This window comes from Triturus cristatus, chromosome 6, assembly GCF_964204655.1.
Source record: "Triturus cristatus chromosome 6, aTriCri1.1, whole genome shotgun sequence".
In the NCBI taxonomy this organism is placed as follows: domain Eukaryota; kingdom Metazoa; phylum Chordata; class Amphibia; order Caudata; family Salamandridae; genus Triturus; species Triturus cristatus.
The window spans coordinates 597,274,047-597,284,565 of record NC_140589.1 but is presented as its reverse complement, the minus strand read 5'-3'; the positions used below and the strand labels follow the sequence as shown (position 1 = coordinate 597,284,565).

General features: G+C 47.7%; 2 pseudogenes; both read left to right on the top strand.

Annotated features, from left to right (window-relative positions):
* The first annotated feature begins 3,686 nt into the window (after window positions 1–3,686).
* Window positions 3,687–3,835, top strand: LOC146817550 (U2 spliceosomal RNA; annotated as a pseudogene).
* A 4,370-nt stretch (window positions 3,836–8,205) lies between these two features.
* On the top strand, window positions 8,206–8,383 carry LOC146817549 (U2 spliceosomal RNA; annotated as a pseudogene).
* Window positions 8,384–10,519: the final 2,136 nt, after the last annotated feature.

Sequence of the window (10,519 nt, the reverse complement as noted above, 5' to 3'; positions counted from 1 at the left end):
CACAGACGACCTACCATTGCCTCACCACAAAACCAGGAGTGATGTACATCCACAGGCAGTGAGGGCTAGACAACCTCGGAAAGAATCGGACATTTGGAGGAGTCAAACCTCAAATGACATGGAGGCTTTGGAGGCTTTGGAATCAAGTCCCTTACAAAAACCACCTACCTCGGATGAACACGAAAACCCAGAAAATCTAAAGATCTGTATCCCGAATGCATCTCGCAGGGGAAGTGGGACACCCTCAACAGAGGGAACATCTTGAAGCTTTGCTCAAATATACCGGGTTTAGAAAACATAAAAACTTCAGACATCGCCAGCATTGCTGTTCTTGCTCCTGAGCCCAGCGAGACAAATGAGACAACAGAGGTAACTTTCTCTAATCTGGCCATGGTAAATGCCCTAAGGGAAAATAAAAATCGATTGGATGACTGGGGGATGTAGATCAGAAACCCAGCAACAATAAAATATCCAGTGATCCTGAAGAGGAGCTGTTACAGTATTGCATGCAAAACATGAATGAAAATATCAAGAAAGAGAGAATAGCAAGGACACAATTAAACCTGCAACAGACTCCATCTTGTATGGCATTAAAGATGGCCCAAGAATAAAATTGTGGAGCAAAGGGTTAATACAAATTACAATGGACTCAGATGGGGGCAAACACCTATGCCTGACTAAGGGGAAGAACAGCAAAGATTGGTCGTGGCTACCACAGGCCTTAAACCCCCATCCCTAACACCCCGGTGCTTCTTCCTAACAAGCACAATCTTGTTTCCAAGTTAAAAATCTGTTCTTGGAATATTAGAGGTTTAACGGCCGACGAAGATAAAAGGGATGCAATACAACACCTCCAGAGTTATGATATCATTGCTGTACAAGAAACTTGGGCCTTGCACTCAACACCTTGGCTGGACTACAATGTCTATGAATCACACGCCACAGCCTCTCAAGTAGGTGGCCACGCCTCGGAAGGGTTGGCAATCTGCGTTAAAAACAACTTGGCAGCTCAGATATCGCTCCTAAGTGAGGAAAGCGGAGATTATATTCTTGACAAGGCAAAGTGGCTAAAACAAGACATGCCCACCCAGGTTGAACAATCCATGACCCTAGGTTGCATTTATCTCCATCCATCTAAGATTAAACGAAAAGCAACCCTAAGTAGAATGTTACCAACAATAAATGACCTCCATTCCCAGTGTCCAGAAGACCTATGGATAATATTGTGTGACTTTAATGTCAACCTAATGAACTCATATCTAAACTCCCCTCTGGTTGCTCTGGATGACTTCACCTGGTCCATCCCAGATATAAGCTGCAAGTACCAACGAAAAAACAATCATGGTCTCAAATTGTCAGCTTTTTTTAATCACCTGGGCCTCCGAATCCTAAACAGTAGATCAGCCGCTGACTTGCTAGCAGCTTACACTCATTCTTCAAACTTTAGATTGGCCACACTGGATTACATCTGTATCTCGATTGCCCATTTTCACGCAACTCAAGACTTTACGGTAATATCAACTGTGGCAAGCAATCACGCAATCATCGCCTATGATATCATATTCCTGCAATGCCACTGGCCAAGTATCAAACTGATCGGCTAGGAGGAAAAATTAGAATCAATAAATAAAATAAGGTGGGCAATAGATCATCAAGAAAAAATCAACTCTGAAGTGGAATCGCTCTTGAACAAAGTAACCCAGGTTAATGGCGAACTGCCCTCAATAAAATCATAGGAACTCCTCTTGGAAGAAACAAGAGAAAATGTAACCACTGTGACAAATCCAAGACTCAACCAATTTCCCCAAAAAAATGATCGCCTCACAAAGCAAAATCAACTAATAGTGACAATAAAACTCAAATTAAATAATATCATGAGCAAAACCACCAAGGAGATGCCTGAACATAGATCCTTAAAGGCAAAGCTTATAGCTATCCACTGTGAAAATAGGAAAGCAAGATTCTCCTATACAAGAATAATTGAAGAAAATCATTGGGTAAAGTACATGAAAATATAAAATCATGAGACCAGAAGCGATTTTGGAATTGGATGGATAACTGTTTCAGATCCAGCCAGTGACCTACAACCACAAATAACTCGCCTACAGCATGGGAAAACCACATTGAAGTGCTCTATGTGGAGACATCCAGTAATAATAGTGCAATCACTTTTACGAGGAACATTAACAACGTACATAGGATCATAGAGTCACAAAATCTCTCCCATGACCGAAAAGAAATAACACCTGACGAAGTTATGAACCTCATTTAAAAAATGCGTTCAGGAGGGGCGCCTGGCCTCAAAGGTATCCGGTCATGGTGTATAAAGGGACAGCACGGAAAATTGCAATAATCATGGCGCCTTTATTCTGGGAGTATAGGTTGCCAAGAAGTATCCCTGAGTCATGGAGGGGATCCCTTCTTGTCCCAATACACAAAAATTGTCTCAAGATCCATTCCTGCAAATTATCGAATGATCACGCTCCTAGATGTGGCTGGGAAGTGCTCTGCTAGTATACTGTTACAAGAACTGATGGCTTGGGGAGCAGCGCGTAACTTGATCCCCTACATGCAAACAGGGTTTCAAAAGGGATCGCACATCGAAGACAACTTGATCTGCATGTCCCACCTGATTGAGACAACACTTGCAAAAAAAGGTAGGGCCTGGTATCTTGCATATATTGACTTCCAAACTGCCTTCAAGAGTGTGTCCCGCCTGAGATTTCGGATGAAATTAAACAACTGGGGCATTGACCATACTCTCCTAAAAGCATTGGTTGCTTTATACTCGGAAACTTGGGTCAAGATTAAAGTCACTACAGCCTGGTCTACTACCAAAAAAATACAAACCAATAAAGGTTTCTAGCAAGGATGCTTATTGGTCCCAATGTTTTTTAATCTGTATTTGGCCGACTTACCAGACTGTTTGGCTGAAGCCCTACCTTTCCCTCCAAAATTAGCCGGAACCAAAATCCAATCGCTCCAATATGCGGATGATACAATATTGCTCGATCAAATTCCGATCGGATTACAGAGGCTCGTAAATGCATTGTCGTTATATTGCAGAGAAAACAATCTAAAAATAAAGAAGGCAAAAACAAAGACAATGATCATTTTCCGACAAGTAAAAAGGAAAGGTGCATGGTACATTAAAGGTAAACCTACCAAGATAGTCACCGCATGCAAGTACTTAGGAGTGTGGATCGATCACAAAGGACGGCCGTCTGTCCACATCACTGCAATGCAAGGAACGGCTCAATCTTTGGAGGGCGCTTTTTGAAGAGCAAGGAAAGCCATAAACTCACCAGAACTTACCCCTTAATCCTAGTAATGGGGGCAAAATTTCTACCGTCAGTAGCTCACGGTGCAATAACTTTCAAAGATAAAATGACAGTATGGTTGGATAGAGTTCAGTCAGCCTGTTTCGGTAGAGTTTTCTCTATGCTAGAAAGAGGACAACGTGGGTATGCTAAGTGACGCCTAACGAGGCGAGAGCCGCGGAGGACTCTGGGAGCCGGGAGAAGGTCCGAGGCCAGGGCCTCCTTTCTATGGGCACATGCTGAGCTCCCGCTAGGAGTCAGAAAAAGAGGCGAAAGGGCCTCAAGCGACGGTGCGAGGGAAGACCCCGGTCCGGGTGAGCCAGGGAGATTGCTCCGGGAGGTGTGAATTCTGGCACCATTCTGGTTATCGCTTCTCGGCCTTTTGGCTAAGATCAAGTGTAGTATCTGTTCTTATCAGTGATGGCCTTAGCTGTTCTGGTCTGCACTGGCCATACCTGAGCGACGTACTGGAGCACTGGCAGGGTCTCGATCCGCAGGACCAAAGACTTCCCTTCGATCGTCAGCTTCCGGAGGCTCCAGAGTCCCAGCTTCTGCCTAGTCTTTGCTAGTCTTTCCTCCCAGGTCTTCTCCGCTGCACCGTCTCCGCCGAACCAGACTCCAAGGATCTTCATGAAGTCCTGCTTAATGGGGAATGGCAGTGGGTCTCGGGTCGGGGTCCAGTGTCCGAAGAGCAGGGTTTCTGACTTGGCGCTGTTGATCTTTGCTCCAGACGCCTTCCCAAACTCGATACAAGTCCTCTCTAGCTCCTTCACAGACGGTCCGTCTGCGCAGAATACGGAGACGTCGTCCATGTAGAGGGAGCACTTCACTTCTCCTCGTACTCCGCTCCCTGGTACCTTCACTCCTCTGATGTTCCTGGTTTGCCGGATGCGCTCGGCGAGGAGTTCGATCACACAGATGAACAGGAGGGGGGAGAGCGGGCAGCCCTGCCTCACCCCCGACAGGATGGGGAACGGATCGGTTCTCCAGCCATTTACCAATGCTGTGCTGGAGATGTCTCTATACATTGTTTTCACCACGTCACAGAAGAAGTCACCCAGTCCCAGAGCTCTGAGTGTCCGGTCCATGAACTCATGGGAGACGCGGTCGAACGCCTTTTCCTGGTCCAGGCTGACCAAGGCCGTTGGGACCTTGCGGCCCTTGATGTACTCAATCGTGTCCTGGACCAGGGCCAGACTGTCCGCGATCTGCCGTCCCGGTATCCCACAGGACTGGTCAGGGTGGACTATCTTCTCTATCACTTTCTTTAGGCGGTTGGCCATCACCTTTGCGAGAATCTTGTAGTCCACATTGAGGAGAGAGATGGGCCTCCAGTTCTTGAGGTCTTCTCTCTCTCCCTTCTGCTTGTACAAGAGTGTTATCATACCCTCACGCAGGGATTGCGGCATACTACCCTTGCCCACCACTTCCTCGTAGAGGTCTAGCAAGTCCGGTCCGATCAGATCCCACAGTTCGACATAAAGTTCCACTGGGAGACCGTCGTTTCCGGGTGTCTTGCCTCTCTTGGAGGTCGTAGCGGCCAAGTGCAGCTCTTCCAGGGTGAAGGGCGCGTTCAGGCCCTCTCTCTCTTCCGGACCCAGTGTCTTCGAGATCCCCCCTAGGAAACTGTCCGCCTGGTCTCTCTCTGACGACTTTGGTGAGTAGAGTTCGCCGTAAAAGTCTGTAACGACTTTCATGACTTCCTCTTTCTCCCCTTGGAGGTTGCCCTCCGAGTCCCGAAGCTCAACCAGCGGTGTGTGGGTCGAGTGAAGTTTCTTGAAGAAGAATGAGTTGCATTTCTCGTCCTTCTCTAGGTTCTCGGTTCTGGTCCGGAAGATGATTTTCTTAGAGTCCACCCTAAAGTTCTCTGCGAGCTCTTTTCGGGTTTCCTCCAAGTCGTCACCCACGTCCCATCCCCCAAGCTCGAGTTCATACAGTTGCTGCAGTTTGCTCTGCAGTTTCCTGAACGTCCTCTTCGTTTCCCGTGCGGCAGCTCTGCTTGCATCCTGGAAGAAGCTTCGGAACCTGTCCTTCACCCATTCCCACCACTCGCTGGCGGAGTGAAAGAGGTCCTTCATGTCCCTCCACTCTATGTACGCGGTTCTGAGGTTCGCCACTAACTCCTCGTTTTCCAACAAGGAGCAGTTCAGTTTCCACGATCCTGGTCTGGCGGGGAACTTCCCTGTAAGTTCCCCCTCGAAACTGACTGCTCTGTGGTCAGAGAAGTGGACGGCGACCATGGAGCTTCGCCCAGGCTTTACTGTTGGGGAGGTGAATAGGAAGTCGATCCGTGAACGCACGGATCCGTCCGGCCTACTCCAGGAATAATTCCTGGCGTTCGGTCCCATGCACCCGATGGCATCATGGAGGGACGCCTCGCCTATCATCTCCACCAACAGCCTGGACGTCACGTCCATCCCTGCAGAGCCAGACCCACTGCGTCCATCCAGCTCTACTATGCAGTTGAAATCACCACCCATCAGAAGGGTTCTGGAGGTCACGAGTTGCATCCTGAGCACCCTGAACGTCTCGAGTCGCTCATTCTTCTCCGGGGGGGCATAGACGTTGATGAGCCTAACGGGCTCACCAGCCCACGAGCCGTCCACGACCAGCACTCTGCCGTTGACCTGCTCGGTGACCTTGTCCACGGTGAACTGCCTTCCCCTGATTAGAATGGCCACTCCAGACGATTTGCAATCGTTTCCTCCAGACCAGAAAGATGGCCCATGCGTCCACTGCCGTTCGAGCTGGCTGTACGACTGGGCGTACGGAATCCCACATTCCTGCAGAAAGCAGATATCTCGGTTCTGGGTGGCCAGGAAGCGCAACGTGCCGACCCGCCTGACCTGATCCTTCATGCTTCTGACGTTTAGGGTGAACAATGATATCGCCATTGTCTCCGCGCTATCGGTCAGTATCTGGTTTCGAACCTACTGGGGATGAAGGCCCTGGGGTGCTTCACTTGGGTCTTGGACCCCATGTTGGTTCTGCTCTCCCCTTTCCTCCGGGGCATGCTCGGTGCTCTCAATGGACACTTCTGTTCCTACTTCTGGGGTCCATTGTGCTGCTTCCGGTAGTGGTGTCACCATGGAGAGCTGATGGTGGAGTTGTTGGAGAGCCGAATGGATTTCCACTAACTCCTTGTCCTCATCCTCATCCTCCATTTCTGTGTTGTTCCCGGTACTCTCGGTGTCGCTTACGAGGATGACTGCGTCGGCGTTGTCTTCCCCTTCCTCGGTGGTGCCCGCTGTGTTCACCTTCTTGCTGACCAGGAAGTCTTCTCTGGCCGGCATCTTCCTTTTGTGAGCGTTGGCTCGCTGGGGGGCTTTCTCTGGTGTTGTCCCCTCCTCCAATGTCTCCGGCTTGGGTCCGGGTTGTGGTGTTCCGTGCGAGGCCGCCCTGTGGATTCTGGCGCTGGTGCGTCTCTGCTCCTTCGCCTCTTCCCTGTCCTTAGTGGCTTTTTGGTGCAGCGTCTGGGATCGGACCTGGCTCCATGACTCCTGGAGCCTGTCGTCCTCGTCTCCGCTGCTGTCATCGGGTTTCCCCTTCGTTTTCTTCTTTTTCTTTTTCCTCTCTTGCTTCCCTTTTGCCTTTGCAGAGTCATCTACCTCCGTCTCCACGAGAATGATCTTCTACTTCATCTGGAACTCGAAGATGGACAGAGTGAAGAGGGCGGTGATGTTCAAGACCCACGACAAGGGAGGCAAAGGAGTGCCAGACATCGCAACCATCCTGAGAGGGACCTTCGTGTGCCACTGCGTAAGGAACACCCTGAGGTCCAAAGATGAGAGCCACGCCGGCTTTCTGATGGCACGCTTCTTCCTGCTGCCAATGTGGAGGTGCCTTGGATGGGCAGAGTGGGTGAGTGCCGTCCCGTACAACTGGGAGACCCCTTGGTTCTACAAGGAAGCGGAAAAGTTTGTGCGAGAGTATGACTGTGTGGCAGTTCGCCCCGTCATGTGGACTCCAAAACTTCTCCAACGACTGATACGTGCAAGAGAGATCAGTGAGCCGATCGGCGCCCTCCCCTCAGCCACAGCAGACCACGTGTGGGGAAACGTCGCATCCAAGCGCCTGACAAACCAACACAAGGACATCGCCTGGATGGCCATACAAGGGGGACTCCCCGTGAGAGCCTTCATGCACGCAAGGGGGCTCAACCGATACCAGTCCTGCCCGAGAGGGTGCACCATGGACGAAACAACATACCATCTCTTCTGGGAGTGCACGTACGCGCAGGACCTTCTGAAGGCCCTAGGCACGGAGCTTAGGGCCTGGATACCTACGACCTGCATCACTGCTGACTCTGTGATGTATGGACTGTTCCCAGGGACACATGCACTAGAAAACCTCCGGGGTTGCTGGAGGCTCCTGTGTTGTTTTAAAGATGTTCTCTTGTTTTCCAGAAACGGCCTGGTAGTAGGGAAAAAGATCCACAGCCTCCTGCGAGACTACGCAGCACTGGACAGATCAGATGGAGACAGCGATGACGAAACCTGAGGACCCAAAGGGGTCCCTTTGTACCCTTGCACGGGGGGGGGGGCCCTGAAAGACTCAGGCAATAACGGCGACGACAGCAGACCCGAAGGGGTCCTCAAACCCTTAAATGGGGGGGGCCCTAGAGGGGCCACTAAACTGTTTTTCTTCTTTTCTTCCCTTCAATCCAGGAACCAGTCTGGCAACGGGAGAGAGGAGAGGGAAGATGAAGACAGGTAGAGTAAATGTAAAAATTTACTGTATGTATTTGACTAACGTGACCTTTTCCCTTCACAGGTTAAAGGTCAACGGGATAGCTTGCGCACTTGTTGCCAAGTTTGTTACCAACGACTGACGAGCAAAAAGGGTGTTGTGGAAGGTGACGATTGATGTATCTGAACCAGAAATGACGCCCTGACAAAGAAAAAAAACAATCTGTTCTTATCAGTTTAATATCTGATACGTCCTCTATCTGGGGACCATATATTAAATTGATTTTTGGAACAGGGAGATGGAATAGGAGCTTGCTCTGTCCACTCCACGCATCAACCTGGTATTTCAGTACCTCCAGGAATGGTACACTTCCCCACCCGGGGAAAACAATGCTGTTGAAAGAATAATGAGAAAACGAAAGTAGCGCTTCACTACCATCGTCTTGCTTTATTTATTTATTTATGTCCTTGATCTGCCGCAAACGCGCTTTATTTATTTATATATTTTTCACGTTTGCTGGAACTTATTTTTATTTTTATTTCCTTCTCCATCCAGACGCTGCACTTTGGAAGAGAAAAATGTCAGAAGGAGACTGCTTTTCCAGCATCAGAGTTTCCTTCGTTTTTGGATCCATTTCACTGGGGAACGAATTGAGGAAGTTTTCCAGCATGTCAGTAGGATTGAGGTAGAGACGGAAAGAGACGAGGAGAGGGAGGGAGGGAGGGAGAGGGAGAGAGAGGGAGGGAGGGAGGCAGAGAAGTGGACACTGCCCTTGGCTTCTCTGAGCAATGAAGGAAAATACAGAGTCCTTTTCCTTCTTTGCCCGCCCCGCCCGTCCACGAACGGCCACGAACGGCCAAGTCTTATCTATAGGCCTTTGGCTACAGGGGAGAAATTGTCATGCTGAGATGTTTCTGTCTAATAACCCAAGGCTGCTTACAATACTTAGTATGTATTATGCAGAAATGTTGGCTTGTTGCAACCTTTTTCTCCATAGCCATAAAATGTGTGTGGAACATGTGGAACACAAGTCATCAACTGTAACATGCACACAGGGTTACTTTTCAATGCAAAGATTGATAACATATTTAACACCTCTGCACAGCTTTGATGTAATAGGAGCACATTTGTTTTGCAAACACTTAACACCCATTAGCTGGACACAAGCTGTAAAAAATTAGGTAGAGAAGTATTAATGTAGTTAGCCGCCACTATGTAAACTATAAAACAAACTAACATACTTATTGGATGATGTCAACAATGATGCCATTTGAGATGCCATCAGTGATGTCATAAATGATGTCATAGAACATGTCATGAGTGAGGTAATATGTGAGGTAATAAGCAGTGCATGCTGAGGGCACAAGTTATAGTTAGTTCTGCTAACTATAAATCATGATTTTCTGTTTTGTTTTTAGTTCAACACGTTAACCCCCCCCCCCCCCCCCCCCCCCCTTTGCTAAGCCTTTTTTGGGCTATTTGGGGTAGTGCACGCTTAGGCCCCTGTAACATTTTGACCACATTAGGTATCCACGCCAAATTTGCGTCCTTTTCTTCCAACATCATGGGGATTCTAAATGTACCCAGGGTTTGTGGATTCCCCTGGAGGGTTGCCAGAAATTAGGCAAAATACAGCAACATTTTGTTTTTTTGTGAAAAATGGAAAAAACAGGCTGCAAATGAAAGCGTCTGGGTTTTTCTCTGCAAAGGGTATCAAAAAAGGGTTTGTGGGGCTGAAATCACAATTTCCCCAGCTTTTAGGGAATGACAGAATTTTGTCAGAAAACCATATTTTTTTATACAGTTTTGGCATTTTTCTGGGACATAGCCTATTTTTGCTATTTTCTGTGCTTTCAACCTCCTTCCAGTTAATGGTAGAAATGGGTGTGAAAGCAATAATGGATCCTGGAAAGCTATACATTTTAGAAAAGTAGACGAAATTCTGAATTCAGCAAGGGGTCATTTGTGTAGATCCATCAGGGTTTCTTTATAGAAACTAACAGTTAAATATAGGAAAAATTAAAAATTAGTTGAAAAAACAGCCTTTTGTGTCAACATTTTCACCTGTAACTAATTATGACAGCTCTTTGAAAGCAATACACCGTTACATCCGCTGGACCTTCCTGGTTGTGGGGATATATAGGACTTGTAGGTTCACCAAGAACCCAATGGACCCAGAGTAAAAAACTGAGCAGCAATTTGTAATGGTTTTTTATTATGCTCCGGGTATATAGCAATTGTTGTGGGAAAATGTATACATGGAAAAATCGGTATGAAAGACACCTATGTATTTCTGAAATGGGAACAAATTATAGAGTTTAGAAACAGTACATATTTGCACATTTTCGAAATTGGGAATACTCATACTAGCATGAGAATTATTGGTAATTTTTCAAAATGACTTTTTTTTTACACAATGTCTTTCATTTGGAAGGGAGAAATGCATACAAAATCAATAGGTAATAACAGTTGCTTTACAAATCTGAACTACCCTAAGTCTCCCGATAAAA